This window comes from Ranitomeya variabilis, chromosome 2 (genome assembly GCF_051348905.1).
Source record: "Ranitomeya variabilis isolate aRanVar5 chromosome 2, aRanVar5.hap1, whole genome shotgun sequence".
NCBI classification, from domain to species: Eukaryota; Metazoa; Chordata; class Amphibia; order Anura; family Dendrobatidae; genus Ranitomeya; species Ranitomeya variabilis.
Window position 1 is genome coordinate 987,558,419 of NC_135233.1, and position 21,801 is coordinate 987,580,219.

General features: G+C 45.4%; 1 protein-coding gene across 7 annotated transcripts in view; it reads left to right on the top strand.

Moving 5' to 3' along the window:
* Positions 1-14,236: 14,236 nt before the first annotated feature.
* The window catches only part of LOC143808394 (uncharacterized), a 426,051-nt gene continuing 418,486 nt past the window's right edge, over positions 14,237-21,801 (top strand). For 5 of the 7 annotated variants that reach the window (XR_013221946.1, XM_077290987.1, XM_077290989.1 and 2 more), the window contains exon 1: positions 16,825-18,115. The gene's annotated coding sequence lies outside the window, so the exon portion shown is untranslated. The other 2 variants (XM_077290990.1, XM_077290988.1) reach the window with 2 other exon arrangements.

The following is a 21,801-nucleotide window of genomic DNA, read 5'->3' on the forward strand; positions in this document are numbered from 1 at the left end:
CTGACTCTCCTGGAGATTCTGAGCCTACTGGTATTCTTAGGGAGGGGGTGATTTTGTCTGCCATATCCCCAGATTTGCGACGTGCGTTGCAGGAGTTTCAGGTGGATAGACCTGATCGCTGTCCGCCAGAAAGACTGTTTGTTCCAGATAGATGGACCAGTAGAGTCATCTCTGAGGTTCATTCTTCTGTATTGGCAGGTCATCCTGGAATATTTGGTACTAGAGACTTGGTGGCCAGGTCCTTTTGGTGGCCTTCCTTGTCGAGGGATGTGCGTTCCTTTGTGCAGTCTTGTGGAGTTTGTGCTCAGGCCAAACCTTGCTGTTCGCGTGCCAGTGGTTTGTTGTTACCTTTGCCTGTCCCGAAGAGGCCTTGGACGCACATTTCCATGGATTTTATTTCAGATCTCCCTGTCTCTCAGAAAATGTCTGTCATCTGGGTGGTGTGTGATCGCTTTTCTAAGATGGTTCATTTGGTGCCCTTGCCTAAGTTGCCTTCTTCCTCCGAGTTGGTTCCTCTGTTTTTTCAAAATGTGGTTCGTTTGCATGGGATCCCTGAGAACATTGTTTCTGACAGAGGATCCCAGTTTGTGTCTAGATTTTGGCGGACTTTCTGTGCTAAGATGGGCATTGATTTGTCTTTTTCGTCTGCATTCCATCCTCAGACGAATGGCCAGACAGAGCGTACTAATCAGACCTTGGAGACTTATTTTAGATGTTTTGTCTCTGCTGATCAAGATGACTGGGTTACCTTTTTGCCGCTGGCCGAGTTTGCTCTTAATAATCGGTCTAGTTCTGCTACTTTGGTTTCTCCTTTTTTTTGTAATTCGGGGTGTCATCCTCGTTTTTCTTCGGGTCAGGTGGAGCCTTCTGACTGTCCTGGAGTGGATGTGGTGGTGGACAGGTTGCATCAGATTTGGAATTATGTGGTGGACAATTTGAAGTTGTCTCAGGAGAAGGCTCAGCGGTTTGCCAATCGCCGTCGCTGCGTGGGTCCCCGACTTCGCGTTGGGGACTTGGTGTGGTTGTCTTCTCGCTTTGTTCCTATGAAGGTCTCCTCCCCTAAGTTCAAGCCTCGGTTTATCGGTCCTTATAAGATCTTGGAGGTTCTCAACCCTGTGTCATTTCGTTTGGATCTCCCAGCATCGTTTGCTATTCATAATGTGTTCCATCGGTCGTTGTTGCGGAGGTATGTGGTGCCTGTGGTTCCTTCGGTTGAGCCTCCTGCTCCGGTGCTGGTTGAGGGAGAATTGGAGTATGTGGTGGAGAAGATCTTGGATTCTCGTGTTTCTAGACGGAAGCTCCAATATTTGGTTAAGTGGAAGGGTTATGGTCAGGAGGATAATTCTTGGGTTGTCGCCTCTGATGTTCATGCTACTGATTTGGTTCGTGCCTTTCATAGGGCTCATCCTGATCACCCTGGGGGTTCTCGTGAGGGTTCGGTGACCCCTCCTCAAGGGGGGGGTACTGTTGTGAATTCCGTTTTTGGGCTCCCTCTGGTGGTCACAGGTGGTACTGGGTGACTTTTTGTGTTGGGCTCCCTCTGGTGGCCTTGCATGTTGTCTGCGGTCTCTGGCTTCCACCTGTTTCATTAGTTGCTGGGAGGTTCCTATATAGCTCTGTTTCTCTGACATTTCCTTGCCGGCTGTCAATGTAATCAGTGCTACTCAGTTTCCTTCTGACTACTTTGCTCCCAGACCCTTCAGGACAAGCTAAGTTTTGATTTCTCAATTTTGTGCTTTTGCCATGTTTTGTTTTCTAGTCCAGCTTGCTAAAATGTGAATCCTATGCTTGCTGGTTGCTCTAGTGGGCTGAGATTCTCCCCATGCACCATGAGTTGGCGCATGGGTTCTAGTAATCTCAGGATGGTTCTTTTAATTAGGGTTTTCTGCTGACCGCCTAGATCCCTTTTGTATTTTTCTGCTTTCTAGCATTAGCGGGCCTCTTTTGCTAAATCTCTTTTCATCCCTATGTATGTGCCTTCCTCTCGTTTCACCGTTAATATTTGTGGGGGGCTTCTATATCTTTGGGGATAATTTCTCTGGAGGCAAGCTAGGTCTTTATTTCCTCTTCAGGGGTAGTTAGTTCTCCGGCTGGCGCGAGACGTCTAGAACCACCGTAGGTACGTTCCCCGGCTACTGCTAGTTGTGTTTGTTAGGTCTAGGGCCGCGGTCAGTTCAGTTTCCATCTCCCTAGAGCTTGTCCTATTTTTGCATCTCTGCGTGTCCTTTTTGCGATCCTCTGCCATCCATTGGGATCATAACAGGAACCCCACCATAACATCTTTAACGGCTTCAGAAAGACCTTTTCTGAAAATTGCCGCCAAAGCGTCCTCATTCCATTTAGTCAGCACAGACCACTTTCTAAATTTCTGGCAATATAATTCTGCTGCTTCTTGACCCTGACACAGAGCCAACAAGGTCTTCTCTGCATGATCCACTGAATTAGGTTCGTCATACAATAACCCTAGTGCCTGAAAGAAAATGTCTACATTAAGCAAAGCAGGATTCCCTGATTCCAGGGAAAATGCCCATTCCTGAGGATCACCACGCAGCAGGGAGATGACAATTTTAACCTGCTGAATAGGATCACCAGAGGAACGGGGTTTCAGAGCAAAAAACAGTTTACAATTATTTTTAAAGCTCAGAAATTTGGACCTGTCCCCAAAAAACAAATCAGGAGTTGGAATTCTAGGCTCTAAAACCGGAGTTTGAACAATATAATCGGAAATATCCTGTACTCTAGCAGCAAGTTGATCCACACGAGAAACCAATGCCTGAACATCCATGCCGACGCCTAACTCCTGAGCCACCCAGAAAAAAAAAAGAGGGAAGAATAGACTACAGAAAAAAAAATGGCTCAGCACTTTTCTTCCCTTTTTCTGAGATGCATTTAACTCATTGTTGGCCAGTTGTACTGTTATGATCTGGTGGCCTAGGAGCAGCATGAGACGTACTCTGGAGAAGGTGGTACCTGTACTGACCGCAAACCCTGAACTTAACACCGCAACTAGAAGTAGCCGTGGGATGTACCTGATATCCTAGACACCTCGACACAGCCGGAGGACTAAATACCCCTAAAGATAGAAACGGGAAAGCTATCTTGCCTCGGAGAAAATCCCCAAAGAATAGACAGCCCCCCACAAATATTGACTGTGAGAGGAGAGGGAAATAACATACGCAGACTGAAAACAGATTTAGCAAAGGAGGCACTTCTAACTAAATAGAAAGGAAGGACAGAGAACTGTGCGGTCAGTATAAAAACACTAGAAAATATCCACCACAGACAATACCAAAAATCTCCACATCTATCTAAAGATATGAAGGGGGCAAATCTACATCTCCAGAGATACCAGCTTGGCTGAACAAATCCTTACACTGACCAAGCTGGACAAGAAAAAACATAGAAATGCACTGAACTAATAAGCCCACAACAAGTGGACAGCAAAAAAACAAAGCCAGAACTTATCTTTGTTGACTTGGACTGCATAGCAGGAGAAACCAGGCAGAGATGTGAATCCTCCAGAAAACAATGGACAACTGGCACTAACCAAAGGATCCAGCTGGACTAAATAGCCCAGTCATAATTGCAATAGGTGAACGCACCTGATAAATGCTGTGATTCAAAGACAGCAGCCGTACCACTTACAACCACTGGAGGGAGCCCAAGAGCCGAATTCACAACACAAATGTCTGTATGGAGCATCTTATGGGGTCATAATCAACATTTGTGCAGCATTATATGGGGCATATTTTAATATGGAGCATCATATGGGGCCATCATGAACTGTATGGAGCATTATATGGGGCTCCTGATTCAATATGGATATTCAAAAACACTTAACCTACTGATGTCTCAATTAATTTTACTTTTATTGGTATCTATTTTTATTTTTGACATTTAGTAGCTGCTGCATTTTCCACCCTAGGCTTACACTCGAGTCATTAAGTTTTCCCAGTTTTTTGTGGCAAAATTAGGGGGCGTCAGCTTATACTCGGGTCGGCTTATACTCGAGTATATACGGTACATATTTTTTACAGTCTCCTCTCATTATATATATTGCCGCCCCTTATTACACAGTGCACTCTCTTTATGTATAGCGCCGTCCCTTATCACATAGTTCCCTCTTGTTACATACAGCACTGTCCCTTACAGATCAGATTCTCGTTATTTTTGTTATTTATACCTCCCTTTTCTTTATTACATATCGTCCATTCTTGTTAGATATAAACTGAAATGATGGCTGATGGAGAATGGGAAAGCTTCTTTTGTGATGGATGCGGCTGATGGACTGGTCTTCTGATCAGTTGCTGCTCCATCAGCTGTCATTTTACATTTTACAGGAGAGGACACTATGCAATAAAGAGAGGGCGCTGTGAATAACAAAAATGATGAGAATACTCAATGTAAGGGACGGTGCTGTAGATGACAAGAGATGATACTGTGTAATAAAGGACGGCGCTCCACATAACAGGATGCTACATAATAAAGGACTGCACCATACATAAATAGAGAGGATGTTACGTAATAAGAGACGGGAGGGAACCGATACTGCAGACGCGATATCAGGATACGGACACCGCCGAAGCAGTCACAGGAAGCGAGCACTAATAACAGTACACAGGGTATGGGAAATGGGACACTCTATCAGACTAGGGATGGAGGATACAGTTGCTTACACACCAACCCCCTAACATACAGTGGGGGAAATAAGTATTTGATCCCTTGCTGATTTTGTAAGTTTGCCCACTGACAAAGACATGAACAGTCTATAATTTTAAGGGTAGGTTAATTTTAACATTGAGAGATAGAGTATCAAAAATAAAATCCCGAAAATCACATTTTAGAAATTATATAAATGTATTTTCATTTTGCAGTAAGAAATAAGTATTTGATCCCTCTGGCAACCAAGACTTAATACTTGGTGGCAAAACCCTTGTTGGCAAGCACAGCAGTCAGACATTTTTTGTAGTTGATGATGAGGTCAGGAGGAATTTTGTTCCACTCCTCTTTGCAGATCATCTTTAAATCAGTACGATTTTGAGGCTGTCGGTGGGCAACTTGGAGCTTCAACTCCCTCCATAACTTTTCTATGGGATTAAGGTCCTGAGTCTGGCTATGCCACTCGATGACCTTAATGTGCTTCTTTTTCAGCCACTCCTTTGTTGCCTTGGCTGTATGTTTTTGGTCATAGTCTAGCTGGCAGACCCAGCCACGACCCATTTTTAGGCTATGTGCACACTTTGCGGATTCCACTGCGGATCCGCAGCGGATTTGACCGCTGCGGATCCGCAGCAGTTTCCCATGAGTTTACAGTACAATGTAAACCTATGGGAAACAAAAAACGCTGTGCACATGCTGCGGAAAAAAACGCGCGGAAACCATTCCGCAGCATGTCACTTCTTTTCTGCGGATTTTCACCTGCTCCAATAGGAAACTGCAGATGAAAATCCGCAGAAGAAACCGCAGTAAAAACTGCGATAAATCCGCAGTAAAAACCGCAGCGGGTTTTCACTGCGGATTTTGGAATTCCGCTGCGGAAAATTCCGCAGTGGAATCCGCAAAGTGTGCACATAGCCTTAATGTCCTGGCTGAGGGAAGGAGGTTGTCACTCAGGATTTTACTGTACATTGCTCTATCCATTCTCCCATTGATGCGGTGAAGTAGTCCTGTGCCCTTAGCAGAGAAGAAACACCCCAAAGCATAATGTTTCCACCTCCATGCTTGACAGTGGGGACAGTGTTCTTTGGTCATAGGCATTTCTCTTCCTCCAAACATGGCGAGTCGAGTTAATGCTAAAGACTTAAATTTTTGTCTCATCTGACCACAGCACCTTCTCCCAATCACTTTCAGAATCATCCAGGTGTTCATTGGCAAACTTCAGACGGGCCTGCACATGTGCCATTTTGAGCAGAGGGACCATGCGAGCACTGCAGGATTTAAAACCTTTACGGCGTAATGTGTTACCAGTGGTTTTCTTGGTGACTGTGGGCCCAGCTGTCTTGAGATCATTAACAAGTTCCCCCTGTGTAGTTTTAGGCTTACCTCTCACCTTCCTCATGATCAAGGATACCCCATGTGGTGAGATTTTGCATGGTGCCCCAGATTGATGTCGACTGAAAGTAATTTGTATTTCTTCCATTTTCTTACTATTGCACTAACAACAGTTGTCTCCTTCTCACCCAACGTCTTACTTATGGTTTTCAGAAACGAAGACAAAGGTGAAAGGCACTGCCCAAAACTTATTAATAGAATAAAAGCTGGTATTTATAAGTCATCTTTGTCCAGAACAGCCACACCTAAGATTCCGGGTGCAACTCCATAGAAAAATAGATGTGTTCCATAGAATGAAAAGAAGAAAAAGCGGAATGCACTCACCGATCTCAAAAAAACAGCTTTATTCAATCTTCATGGATAAAACTTCATGGCAGGGGGAAGAGGAGTGGAGCTCGGGCGAGCAGGAGGAGACGACGACCGTTTCGCGCAGTGCTTGCGCTTCAACGGGTCTGCAGCCCCACACTCCGGTCCCGAGTGCCAGCGGCAGTGCCGGGTATTGAGGTGCGAGACTCATGTGAGTTTCTCGCTAGTGTGACCCCAGGCCTTAAATGCAATATCTGTTTAATTTTTTAAAAAAATGACCAAAAAAAAAATGGCGTGGGCTTTTTGCCACTGCACTTGGGGACATTTTCAAAGTTTTCCCAATTTTTCGGACTGACTGACCTTCACTTCTTAAAGTAATGATGGCCACTCATTTTTCTTTACTTAGCTGCTTTTTTCTTGCCATAATACAAATTCTAACAGTCTATTCAGTAGGACTATCAGCTGTGTATCCACCAGACTTCTGCACAACACAACTGATGGTCCCAACACCATTTATAAGGCAAGAAATCCCACTTATTAAACCTGACAGGGCACACCTGTGAAGTGAAAACCATTCCCGGGGACTACCTCTTGAAGCTCATCAAGAGAATGCCAAGAGTGTGCAAAGCAGTCATCAAAGCAAAAGGTGGCTACTTTGAAGAACCTAGAATATAAGACATATTTTCAGCTGTTTCACACTTTTTTGTTAAGTATATAATTCCACATGTGTTAATTCATAGTTTTGATGCCTTCAGTGTGAATTTACAATTTTCATGGTCATGAAAATACAGAAAAATCTTTAAATGAGAGGGTGTGTCCAAACTTTTGGTCTGTACTGTGTATAATATATATATATATATATATATATATATATATATATATATATATATATTTATTAGCTGAAGAGCCCGGCGTTGCCTGGGCATAGTAAATATCTGTGGTTAGTTATAGCACTTCTCTTATTTTCCCATCACGCCTCTCATTTTCCCCCTCACTCCTCTCATTCCCCCCTAACACTTGTCATTTCGACCTCGCATCTGTCATTTTCCGATCACTCCACTATTTTCCCTCCTCTCATTTTGCACTCACACCTTTTCATTTTCACCTCACACCCCTCATTTTCACCTCACACCTCTCATTTTCCCCTCAGTATATACATGTTTGTCATCTCTCATATATAGTATACACCTGTATGTCATCTCCTGTATATAGTATATACCTGTATGTGATCTCCCCTGTATATAGCATATACGTGTGTCATCTCCCCTGTATATAGCATATACCTGTGTATCATCTCCCCTGTATATAGTATATACCTGTGTGTCATCTCCCCTGTATATAGTATATACCTGTGTCATCTCCCCTGTATATAGTATGTACCTGTATGTCATCTCCCCTGTATATAGTATATACCTGTGTGTCATCTCCTCCTGTATATAGTATATAACTGTGCGTCATCTCCCCTGTATATAGTATATACCAGTGTGTCATCTCCTCCTGTATATAGTATATATCTGTGTGTCATCTCCTCCTGTATTAGACCTCGTTCACACGTTATTTGGTCAGTATTTTTACCTCAGTATTTGTAAGCTAAATTGGCAGCCTGATAAATCCCCAGCCAACAGGAAGCCCTCCCCCCTGGCAGTATATATTAGCTCACACATACACATAATAGACAGGTCATGTGACTGACAGCTGCCGTATTTCCTATATGGTACATTTGTTGCTCTTGTAGTTTGTCTGCTTATTAATCAGATTTTTATTTTTGAAGGATAATACCAGACTTGTGTGTGTGTTTTAGGGCGAGTTTCATGTGTCAAGTTGTGTGTGTCGAGTTGCGCGTGGCGACATGCATGTAGAGCCTTTTGTGAGATGAGTTTTGTGTGGCGACATGCGTGTAGCAACTTTTGTGTCGAGTTGCATGTGACAGGTTAGTGTAGCAATTTGTGTGCAGCAAGTTTTGCGCATGGCGAGTTTTATGTGTGGTGCATTTTGAGTATGTGCAAGTTTTGTGTGAGGCAACTTTTGCATGTGTTGCAACTTTTGTGCATGTGGCAATTTTTCCGCGTGTGCAAGTTTTGCGTGTGGCGACTTTTCCATGAGGTGAGTTTTGCACATGTGTCGAGTTTTGCGTGAGCCTAGTTTTGCATGTGGCGAGTTTTGCGCGTGGCGAGTTTTGAGCGGCGACTTTTGTGTTTCGACTTTTATGTGGCGGGGTTGGTGTATGTGTGGTGAAGTGTGTGCTGAGGGAGGGTGGTATATGTGTTCAAGCACGTGGTAGTGTGTGGCGCATTTTGTGTGTGTGTTCATATCCCCGTGGTGGTGTGGTGATTATCCCATGTCGGGGCCCCACCTTAGCAACTGTACAGTATATACTCTATTGTGCCATCGCTCTCATTCTTTAAGTCCCCCTTGTTCACATCTGGCAGCTGTCAATTTGCCTCCAACACTTTTCCTTTCACTTTTTCCCCATTATGTAGATAGGGGCAAAATTGTTTGGTGAATTGGAATGCGCGGGGTTAAAATTTTGCCTCACAACATAGCCTATGACGCTCTCGGGGTCCAGACGTGTGACTGTGCAAAATTTTGTGACTGTAGCTGCGACGGTGCAGATGCCAATCCCGGACATACACACACACACATACATACATACACACACACACATTCAGCTTTATATATTTTATATATATATATATATATATATATATATATATATATATATATATATATATATATATATATATATATTATATTTTTACAAACAGGTGCACAGAAGTATGTAATACACTTAGATGACAGTAAGTCTGCACACATTTTATTACTTACATATGATGTCGCTCTGGCAGGTGCATTCTCCCATCTTCAGTCCTCCTTCAGCACTTTTGCTATGTTCACACGCTGCGGATTTTGCTGCGGGTCCGCAGCGGTTTCCCATGAGTTTACAGTACAATGTAAACCTATGGGAAACGCAATCCGCAGTGCACATGCTGCAGAAAAAAATGCACGGAAACGCAGTGGTTTACATTCCGCAGCATGTCAATTCTTTGTGCGGAATCCGCAGCGGTTTTACACCTGCTCCATAATAGAAAACCGCAGGTGTAAAACCGCAGTGGAATCCGCACAAAAACCGCGATAAATCCGCAGGAAAAACGCAGTGTTTTTGCCCTGCGGATTTATCAAATCCGCTGCGGAAAAATCCGTAGTGGACCATTCTACGCGTGCACATACCCTTACTGGCCAGATCTCCAGCTGTCACCACTCCTTTTGCCTCTTCACTACCTCTGATAGCGGCAGAGAACAGCCTCCCAGCAGTCAGTGAATCTGACACTTCTCCTCCTTCCTTCTAAGTTCTGGCAGGTATCTGACCCATGTGAACACCGGCCATCACATCACTCTTCCCTCGGGACTCACTAAAAAGAATTAAGAAAAGGAATAAAGAAAAAGAATGAACATAATAACTTATAGGTCCAAAGAGATGAAGAGGTATTATAGATTTCTTATGGATCTTAGATACAGCATGAAATGAACATGATTTATATGTAGACAATTAGAAAATCAACACATTCCCCATATAAACAGGTGTATATTATATTCCCTGAGCTTTATAGGTGGGGGATGAGCATAAAATATATGTAGATAATAGGAGAATGAACACATTCCCCATATAAATTATTTTTATACAGCACTAACATATTCCACAGCGCTTTACAGTTTGCACACATTATCATCACTGTCCCCGATGGGGCTCACAATCTAGATTCCCTATCAGTATGTCTTTGGAATGTGGGAGGAAACCGGAGGACCCGGAGGAAACCCACACAAACACGGGGAGAACACACAAACTCCTTGCAGATGTTGTCCAAGGTGGGATTAGAACCCAGGACTGCAAGCGCTGCTATCCACTGAGCCACTCTGCTGCCCCACCTTATAAAGCTCATGGACTGTAATATACACCTGTATATATGGGGAATGTGTTCACTTCTCTATTATCTACATATATTTCATGTTCATTCCCCACCTATAAAGCTCATGGAATGTAATATGCACCTGTATATATGGGGAATGTGTTCATTTCTCTATTATCTACATATATTTCATGTTCATTCCCCACCTATAAAGCTCATGGACTGTAATATACACCTGTATATATGGGGAATGTGTTCACTTCTCTATTATCTACATATATTTCATGTTCATCCCCCACCTATAAAGCACAGGGAATATAATATACACCCGTGCATATGGGATCTGTGTTGATTTCCTAATTGTCTACATATAAATCATGTTCATTTCATATCCAAGATGCATAAGAAATCTATATTACCTCTTCATGTCTTTTGACCTATAAGTTATGTTCATTCCTTTTCTTCATTCTTTAGTACGTCCCGTCATGTACCACCCCCTGACGAAGCCGACGCGAAACGCGCGTTGGGGCAACGGTGCTGTCCAGATCTGACGCCATTTCTGTGGTAAGTGCATGGGGTCGGGTTTTTTGACTATTCAGGTATTGAGTGTTAGCCTATGTACAGGACTGCACGGCTTTTCACATACGACCCAACATATGTCCCTGTGCCTTGGTACAAATATTGCATTATGCACGCGATTTGCTATATATTTATGGCGTTGGTAATGGACAGCACCGACCGTCTGGTCTGTGCTACCCACCTCATTTGAATTTATGTAATATGTATTTATGTGTTGTGATTATTTGCTTTTGTCATCTGTGCTACTTATTTAATAAAATTTGGTTAATTTTTCCTGGACATATACTCCAAGTCTTTTTTGGTCTCTAAATGTAGTAGGAGTGTCCTCTATTTAATCAGTGGTGTTCCTCCCTATGTATATGCTCCCCCACTGGGGGTGTGAGCAATGTGGGTGAACTATAAATGGTTATTTTTCTTCTTGGGTGTGTTCTATTACATGTACACTATATACTATATTCATACTAGTATATACTCTATATACTGTTACATACACTATATACTGTATACAGACACTTACCTTTGCTGTCGTCGGTCTTCAGAAGCAGTCGGGGTCTTCACACACCTGCCGCCCCCAGTACAGCAGTCATGAGTGGTCAGCAGGATATTGGGGTGAGAGCTGAGCAGCTTCCTGTCACCTCCTCTGCACACAGCTGCCATGTCCGTCCTCCCTCTCCCTCTGTCCCGACTGCCTGTCTAGTGATGGCCAGAGAGGACAGGACACGACTTTTACACAGCAGCTGTGGAGCAGGGGCCCTGCTCTCCTGGAGGTGGGGAGCCTGTGTACTGGGGAGCCTGTGTACTGGGGAGCCTGTGTACTGGGGAGCTGGCACCTTCCTGTGCCCCATACTGCTGCAGAGTTCTCACAAGTCCAGTCTCACAAGCAGCAGCAACTGCAATCTGTGATGGCGCCTCCTGCTGGACATAATGATGTTTTCTCTCAGCGAAGACATGAGGTAATTACTGAGGCTACAGGAGCGGCTCAGGAAGTCCACAAAATAAGCGTCCACCATGAACCTGTCCACTAGGGCCTGGTGTGACTACATGGCAAGGCAGACACCTGTACATCATCAAGTGTCAGCCAATCACAGGAGTGCACATAAAGCGGAGTCTGTGATTGGCTGACGAGGTGAGGCACAAGTGTGCTGCCGCGCAGTATTAGGGGCCCCTCTCCAGTCTCCCCCTCATAGCTCCCTACTGTTCCTCATTGTGCGGGACTGTCCCGGTTTTGATGCTTTGCCCCGCAGTCCAGCACGGAATCCTGACACGCCCCCTTGTGTTAAGCCACGCCCCCTGCAGTCTCTTATTCTTTCGGGGGGGAGGAAATAAATCCAAAGAGATAACCTTATGTCTTTTACTAAAATTGCTTTATTAAAGTGCAAGGTAGGGAGGCAATGGTGACAACACAGTCACCCAACAAATGACTAAAAACAAGTGATACACATAGGACACCGAGAAAAGACAGCTGCTGACCCATAGCAAGAAAATATTGGTATAGCAGTCGGCATTAAGGGTCAAATTTTACAAAACCAGTAGGGTTACATGGCCAGTTTCTCAATAGCCTGCCTGGAAAATTACTAAAGGCACAGATGATTGGCCTCGGGGAGACCAAAACATCCAACACCGCGGAGACACCATCACGTGTTTCTCAACGCAGTGATCCAGAACACTGCCCCCATCCCTTATGGGAAATGTGCAAATGCATGTAGGATAGCTGCGGAGACACCATCACGTGTTTCTCAACGCAAGCAGTGAATAGCCAGGCCTTTCCCCGGGAAGGAACAACTACGGGAAGGGCAGCATCCAATAAAGGAAAGCATCCAATAAAGGAAAACCACCTATGCCAAGCATGGGGAAAGGCCTGGCTATTCACTGCTTGCGTTGAGAAACACGTGATGGTGTCTCTGCAGCTATCCTACGTGCATTTGGAAAATTACTAAGTCCCATAAAGAACAGTGTCACAATAAGCCATATAAGCTAGTATAGCATAATTATAGACCGAGACTTCAGTAGGCAATAGAAATAATCAATTAATACATCACCCCAAGGTATGGTGCTGAGCAGATGCAGGATCCCGGTGTCCGCCCCGACGCGCGTTTCGGAAACCCTTCGTCAGGGGGCGCATAGTGCAAGGTAGAAAATGTGCTGTATAAATAGGCCAGAACCCGGAAAAGAATGCCGGCCGTAACCCGGAAGTGACCGTGCGTGTCATAGCAACCGCCGGTGCAATAGAAGGAGATGGCGTCATCCAGGTCATGTGGGCCGGTACACGTGGGGCCCCACGTGATCCGCCCACAATAAACGCTGGGTCGCCATTCACCAACCAAACAGCCGGCGGGCGCATGCGCAAAACAACGTCAAGTACGGGAACAGCCTAGAAAGTGAAGGGGAGGAGGAAGGAGGGAAAATGACGCGGCGATCCATAATAAATAGTGCAATAAGACTAACGGCAATTCTCAAGGTATGGGGAGTTAATATTCACATACATAGACTAGAAGCAATAATAAATTATTAAATAGAGAAATTATTGAATGACAAAAAGTTATTTTATATCATGTGGGTACATGTTATATTGCAATCGGCCATATATAGTGTTCTCCTTAGTACAAGACATATGTCCATGGTAAAGCATAGAGAGGAGAGAAAACCGTATAATAAGTCCATGTATGGAGATAATGCAGTGATAACTCTCAAAGAATCTTCATAGTTTGAGTGCCACGCAGAGAATATCCATTGGATGGTAGTAGTGAGACAATTTTCCACTTCTATTCAAACTCTTTACTCTTTTTTCTTTTTCTTTTATCTTCAACCTTCACAGATGACCTTCTCCAAAAGTATGCAGCATGGATGGAAAGGACATCACAGAAATAGCCAGAAGACTAGCCTAAATACACTAAAACTAAAAAAAACAGGTAAAAAGGTTAAAAGGCGTTGGGTAAGAATATGCTATCAGCAAGAGCGCTCGACAGTCAAATGATCACAAAAATGGGACAAAGCTTAAATGCTCATTAAGGCCAAGGGGGTGAAGTGTCTGCAAGGTCCAAATCCATTTCGCCTCTAGGCGTGCAAGCCTATTTGTTAGTTTGCCACCCCTAATACCAATATCCAGGCTATCAATACTTCTAAACCTAATTAGTTTACCATCACATCCGTGATGTTCCCTAAAATGTCTAGGGAGTGTGGTTAGTTTTGTAATATCTATTGTGGGATCGGCAGCCGCCTCAATTCCACGTACATGCTCACGTATACAGATTTTAAAAAAACGTGATGTAAGACCTATATATATTAGGCCACACGGGCATGTGGCATAATAAATAACCCAGCGTGTTGTACAATTTATCATCTTTTTAATGTCAAATGTTTTTTCTCCACTAGAGTCGGAAAAAACCTGGGTCCGATCCATATTAGAGCACGCCACGCAGTGGCCACAAGGTGAGGAACCAAGACGAGAGGGGGCACTATCGAGGAAAGTAACCCTGGGTATCCCCTCATAGTGACTCCTCGTCAGATGATCTTTAAGGTTCCTAGCACGCCTAAAAGAGATGAGAGGACGATCTGGTAGAATTTTAGAAATAGTTTTATCTACCCTAAGAATTGGCCAGGATTTAGATAGAGCTTCACGAATTTTATGCGCCTGAGAATTGAAGTTGGTCACAAAACGTATTTGTCTATCAGACTGCCTAGACCGGCTGGATATCTGATCATAGACCAGAGACTCACGAGGGGCAGATTTTGCCCTATTGTAGGCCTTTTTGATAGCCCGTTTACTGTATCTGTAGCGCCCCCACTGCCGCAGGGCCAAGGGGTACCCGGTACCGGGCCTCTGAGTCTCTGCTCTGGGGTTGTCACGGTGGCTAGACCCGGTCCGTAACCCTGCTGTGGGGCGTACAATAAAGGTGGAGGTATGGGATGATGTTGCGGTGCAGTGTAGGTCGTAGTAAATAACGAGGACACCAGGTTGTAGTCTCTTTACCTCTTTACTGAAGGTTTTAGAGTCCTCAGTCCAGAGCGCTGTCAACAGGGCTGTCAGAGACCGGCCGGTCCAAAGGCACATCAGGAGTTTCCTTTACAGGTGGGAATCAGTGTCTACCTTCTAGCGCTGTGTGTTGTAGTCCTTCCCTGCTGAGCTCCCGGGATAGTCCTCACAACTGTTTCTGTCTGTCTCTGATGTTCGTTCTCTCCGTCCCCCAGATGATATGGTAGGACGCACCCGTATGACGGGGTAGTTCTGGAGTTCTTCCGGGACCCTAGAGTCGCCCCTCTCCCACAGCTGCCTCCGTTGTCTGCTTAGGTGTTAAGTGAGACAGCCAACCTATAATTGGCTGTCCGGCCGTGGTTTGCAGTAGTACTTAGAGTCTCTTACTTGCTCGGCGTTCCGGCCACCGACTGTTTGCGCCGCAGAAGGATGTTGCCTCGGTCTAACAGCACGACTCCTTCTGGTCCTAGTTCCTCTTTACTGTATTCCCGTAGTTCACTGGTTAGTTCTGCTCTGAGGAGTCTGCCAGGATCCCATCCCTGACAGGTCCTCTCACTAGCTCTTCCCAGCTACTTCTCACTGTCTTCCTGTCCAACCCCCAGTTTTACCAGAGTGTGAGGAGTGGCCTACTAGATAGAACCACCCCCCCTGGTGGCCGGAGTGTGAAGTGTGGTGTGAGTGTTACCTGGTCAGAGAAACTCCCTTAGTGCCATCAGACGTACCATAGCTCCCCATAGTGGCGGAGCCACAGTACTGCAACGACCAGGACTCTGGGGCGCTGCATATCCCCTACTGAGGAATCTCATCTGAAGCTCTTTCGCCTGTCGCTCAAAGTCCGATTCAGTGGAGCAGATCCTCCGCAAGGGGAGGAACTGCCCCACCGGTACCGCTCTGATGACATGTGGGGGATGACATGATGTTGCATGTAGTAAGGAATTCGTGGATGTCGGCTTCCGGAACAGATCGGTTTGCAAAAAACCGAGCTGGTCCTTCTTAAGCGTGACATCCAGGAATTCCACAGACTCCCTATTCCAATGATATGTGAGGTGGATTCTACCAGATCGTCCTCTCATCTCTTTTAGGCGTGCTAGGAACCTTAAAGATAATCTGACGAGGAGTCACTATGAGAGGATACCCAGGGTTACTTTCCTCGATAGTGCCCCCTCTCGTCTTGGTTCCTCACCTTGTGGCCACTGCGTGGCGTGCTCTAATATGGATCGGACCCAGGTTTTTTCCGACTCTAGTGGAGAAAAAACATTTGACATTAAAAAGATGATAAATTGTACAACACGCTGGGTTATTTATTATGCCACATGCCCGTGTGGCCTAATATATATAGGTCTTACATCACGTTTTTTTAAAATCCGTATACGTGAGCATATACGTGGAATTGAGGCGGCTGCCGATCCCACAATAGATATTACAAAACTAACCACACTCCCTAGACATTTTAGGGAACATCACGGATGTGATGGTAAACTAATTAGGTTTAGAGGTATTGATAGCCTGGATATTGGTATTAGGGGTGGCAAACTAACAAATAGGCTTGCACGCCTAGAGGCGAAATGGATTTGGACCTTGCAGACACTTCACCCCCTTGGCCTTAATGAGCATTTAAGCTTTGTCCCATTTTTGTGATCATCTGACTGTCGAGCGCTCTTGCTGATAGCATATTCTTACCCAACGCCTTTTAACCTTTTTACCTGTTTTTTTTAGTTTTAGTGTATTTAGGCTAGTCTTCTGGCTATTTCTGTGATGTCCTTTCCATCCATGCTGCATACTTTTGGAGAAGGTCATCTGTGAAGGTTGAAGATAAAAGAAAAAGAAAAAAGAGTAAAGAGTTTGAATAGAAGTGGAAAATTGTCTCACTACTACCATCCAATGGATATTCTCTGCGTGGCACTCAAACTATGAAGATTCTTTGAGAGTTATCACTGCATTATCTCCATACATGGACTTATTATACGGTTTTCTCTCCTCTCTATGCTTTACCACGGACATATGTCTTGTACTAAGGAGAACACTATATATGGCCGATTGCAATATAACATGTACCCACATGATATAAAATAACTTTTTGTCATTCAATAATTTCTCTATTTAATAATTTATTATTGCTTCTAGTCTATGTATGTGAATATTAACTCCCCATACCTTGAGAATTGCCGTTAGTCTTATTGCACTATTTATTATGGATCGCCGCGTCATTTTCCCTCCTTCCTCCTCCCCTTCACTTTCTAGGCTGTTCCCGTACTTGACGTTGTTTTGCGCATGCGCCCGCCGGATGTTTGGTTGGTGAATGGCGACCCAGCGTTTATTGTGGGCGGATCACGTGGGGCCCCATGTGTACCGGCCCACATGACCTGGATGACGCCATCTCCTTCTATTGCACCGGCGGTTGCTATGACACGCACGGTCACTTCCGGGTTACGGCCGGCATTTATTTCCGGGTTCTGGCCTATTTATACAGCACATTTTCTACCTTGCACTATGCGCCCCCTGACGAAGGGTTTCCGAAACGCGCGTCGGGGCGGACACCGGGATCCTGCATCTGCTCAGCACCATACCTTGGGGTGATGTAGTAATTGATTATTTCTATTGCCTACTGAAGTCTCGGTCTATATTTATGCTATACTAGCTTATATGGCTTATTGTGACACTGTTCTTTATGGGACTTAGTAATTTTCCAGGCAGGCTATTGAGAAACTGGCCAATGGCCATGTAACCCTACTGGTTTTGTAAAATTTGACCCTTAATGCCGACTGCTATACCAATATTTTCTTGCTATGGGTCAGCAGCTGTCTTTTCTCGGTGTCCTATGTGTATCACTTGTTTTTAGTCATTTGTTGGGTGACTGTGTTGTCACCATTGCCTCCCTACCTTGCACTTTAATAAAGCAATTTTAGTAAAAGACATAAGGTTATCTCTTTGGATTTATTTCCTCCCCCCGAATCGAATGTTGTCTATGATAACTGTCTTTAATCCAATATTAGGGCAAAAATAGTCTTCACTGGGAGTTATTACTATTCAATATATGTTTTAATACAACTTTCCCAGATGATATACTCTAGGTATTGTTTGCCGCTGGCTACCCCTTTCTTCTTTCAGTCTCTTTTTCTTCCAGTGTGCGCGGTACAGCTCAGAGGGAGAGAGAGGAGACATGTTTGAGGTACGTGTCACGCCCCCTTGTGTTAGACCACGCCCCCTTCCCCTCCGGGATGTTCCTGAGTGAGTCTCCATTGTGCCTGCGGTACAGACCTTTAGAGAGGGAGACACGGAGAGGGGACACTTCTGTTCTGAGGTACATAAGTTACAACACAGTCAGTCACCACCTCCAGGGCTTATCTGCCGAACACAGCCCTGGGTGCCGCAATAAGCAGACCAGTGGACTGCTGAGCTAATCATGCCTGGATAGTAAACTAATCGTGCGTGGAATGAGTGGGGCTGAGCATGGTGGGATGGCCTCTGACAGCCTCCTCTGTTACTGGCCTCTGCTGCTGTCATTGCAGATCGACGTATCAGGTATGGAGAGGTCTGTGCAGTTAGCCGTGTGTGTATGAGGTGTACGGAGCGGAGCCGTGTGTGTATGAGGTGTACGGAGCGGAGCCGTGTGTGTATGAGGTGTACGGAGCGGAGCCGTGTGTGTACGATGTGTACGGAGCGGAGCCGTGTGTGTGCGAGGTGTACGGAGTGGAGCCGTGTGTGTGCGAGGTGTACGGAGCGGAGCCGTGTGTGTGCGAGGTGTACGGAGCGGAGCCGTGTGTGTACGAGGTGTACAGAGCGGAGCCGTGTGTGTACGAGGTGTGCGGAGCCGTGTGTGTATGAGGTGTACGGAGCGGAGCCGTGTGTGAACGAGGTGTACGGAGCGGAGCCGTGTGTGTATGATGTGTACGGAGCGGAGCCGTGTGTGTATGAAGTGTACGGAGCGGAGCTATGTGTGCGAGGTGTACGGAGTGGAGCCACGTGTGTATGAGGTGTATGGAGCAGAGTGCGTGTGTACGGAGTGGAGCCGTGTGTGCAAAGTGTACGGAGCGCAGCCGCGTGTGTAGGAGTAGCTATGTGTGGCCATTATATGGTACGAAGTATCATGTGCGGCCAATATACAGTATGGAGCATCATACAAATCAGAAAAAGGACAAGCAGTCATAAAGTCCAAACAATACTCATTTTATATTATACTCATTAATAAAATGAGTATTGTTTGGACTTTATGACTGCTTGTCCTTTTTCTGATTTGTATAGTCTATATATTGCAGTTGTCCATATGTCCATGCATAGATGGTGTTGTGGTAGATGATAGTGGTTATATACACGTCTAATATATTATCTAGGTTGCCACCACCATTTATTATGCTTATCGGAATTTTTCTATACAGTATGGAGCATCATGTGCGGTCATTATACAGTATGGAGCATCATGTACGGTCATTATACAGTATTGAGCATCATGTGGAGTTATACAGTATGGAGCATCATGTGCGGTCATCATACAGTATGGAGCATCATGTGCGGTCATCATACAGTATGGAGCATCATGTGCGGTCATCATACAGTATGGAGCATCATGTACGGTCATTATACAGTATGGAGCATCATGTGCGGTCATTATACAGTATGGAGCATCATGTGCGGTCATTATACAGTATGGAGCATCATGTGCGGTCATTATACAGTATGGAGCATCATGTGCAGTCATACAATATGGAGCATCATGTGCGGTCATTATACAGTATGAAGCATCATGTGCGGTCATTATACAGTATTAAGCATCATGTGTGGCCATTATACAGTATGGAGCATCATGTGCGGTCATTAAACAGTATGGAGCATCATGTGCGGTCATTATACAGTATGGAGCATCATGTGTGGCCATTATACAGTATGGAGCATCATGTGCAGTCATTATACAGTATGGAGCATCATGTGCGGTCATTATACAGTATGGAGCATCATGTGCGGCCATTATACAGTATGGAGCATCATGTGCGATCATTATACAGTATGGAGCATCATGTGCGATCATTATACAGTATGGAGCATCATGTGCGGTCATTATACAGTATGGAGCATCATGTGCGGTCATTATACAGTATGGAGCATCATGTGCGGTCATTATACAGTATGGAGCATCATGTGCGGTCATTATACAGTATGGAGCATCATGTGTGGCCATTATACGGTATGGAGCATTGTGTGGCCATATTTTTTTGTTTATAATTATTGTATATGAAACAGTGTGATCAGCAGTGCTAAATGGGTGTGGTTGGGACGTGGATATGGGTGTGACTAATTATGAATGGGTGTCATCAGAGGCGTGGCCTAAAATTTGCCTGAAGGAGGGTCTCCTCTCCTCCAAACCTTGGGTACCATCTGCACATGAAGCACTCACTTTATTCACGGTGGGCATAGCCACATGCGTAAAGTGAGCGTTTCAATGCAATCCTATGGCGGCGGAATCGCCGCGATTCCGTAGTAATAATGAGCATGCTGCGGATTTTACCGCTATGCGATTCCTCATCGCAAAAATGCGCAGCATGGGCACAGCAACTGCGGAATCCCATAAGATTGCATAGGAATGCGTTTTTTAAGCGTCTCTGCTGCGGTAAAAACCACGGCGGAAACACATAAAAAACGCAACGTGGGCACATAGCCTTATAGTGGCTAATGTCTTCACTAAGCACAATTATCCCCCCACTGGCCAGTCACTTACTTTACAGATGGTCATGACAGGAGTTCAAAAAGTCCCCCCCTTCACCTGTAGTATGCATGTAGGCTGATGCTCAGAGTGCAGGGCAACCCCGACACCATAGAGACTCCAGCAGGAGGAGCAGAGGGGCTTCTGTAACACCTCAGGATCCTGGTTGTTACAGTGGTATTGCATTCCTCACGGGGAGAGTGATACCATGCTTGGAAGTGAGGAAGGATCCATTTAGCAGGTATTCACATAAATGCAACATGTTCTGACTCCAGGCCAGAAGGGGGAGCACTGAGCCGGTTTCAAGGGAGCTTCCCTAAATATAGATATATGTTCTGGCTTGGAGTTAGTTAGTTGGTGCCAGACAGCAGTCTGGGGTTGTCTGTCAGAGGGACAGAGGAGAGGAGGGGCCGTGCAGACCGAATTCTGCAGCTCCAGGAAAGAGAGAACTGGAGGAGGAGAGAAAGAGAACTGAATAGTTGTAGAGACAGTGAAGGAGCAAAGGCGAGTAAGGAGCTGGAGGAGAGCCGCGATAATGCTCCCTCCAAGCTGAAGCGCAGATACCGGTAGCCGGACGACCGAGGCTGTGGGGGTAACTTCATGCCCCACAGCAGAAACCGGCGGACAGCTAGATTTCAAGTCACCTGTCCACCATTAAGACCTGAAGACACAGAAGCACAGAGAGCCCGGCGTCATCTGAGAGACCCTGTAAAAAGGCTCGAGTTACCTGTCATACGGGTAGTGTCCTACCAACTAGGGGGACAGAGAGAAAACGTGAGGACCTTGTGTGAGGCCTAAGGCAGCAAGGGACTACAACAAAGCGTAGTGGAAGGCTTCCAACCCCACCTGGTTAGGGGGATACCTGAGTCGCTTCCAAGCTGGCCGGACCACACCAGCGCCCGTGATCTGGTACCCTGGACTGTGGCTGCCTGAAATCTACAGTAAAAAGGTTAAGAGACTGCAGTCCTGTGTCCTCCGTTTCTTGCTGCACCCTCTACCATCTTTATCTATACACCGGTAGCCCTGGGGACCCAACTCCACCTGTGGGAAGCCATACCACCCCTGCTACCACAATATCACCCCAGAGGACCCCTTTAAGCAGCGTCGGTCATCCCTGACCGAATTCCACAGGTGGCGTCACGAACAAACTTTATTTCCCTTTTCAAATCCCATTTAATTTGGAAGCCCAAGGCCACGGACCGGGTAACTGCCACCGTGACATATCCCTTTAATTACTGGCCCGGTACCAAGTACCCCACAGCCCTGGTGGGCGCTCCAAACTTGCATCATGA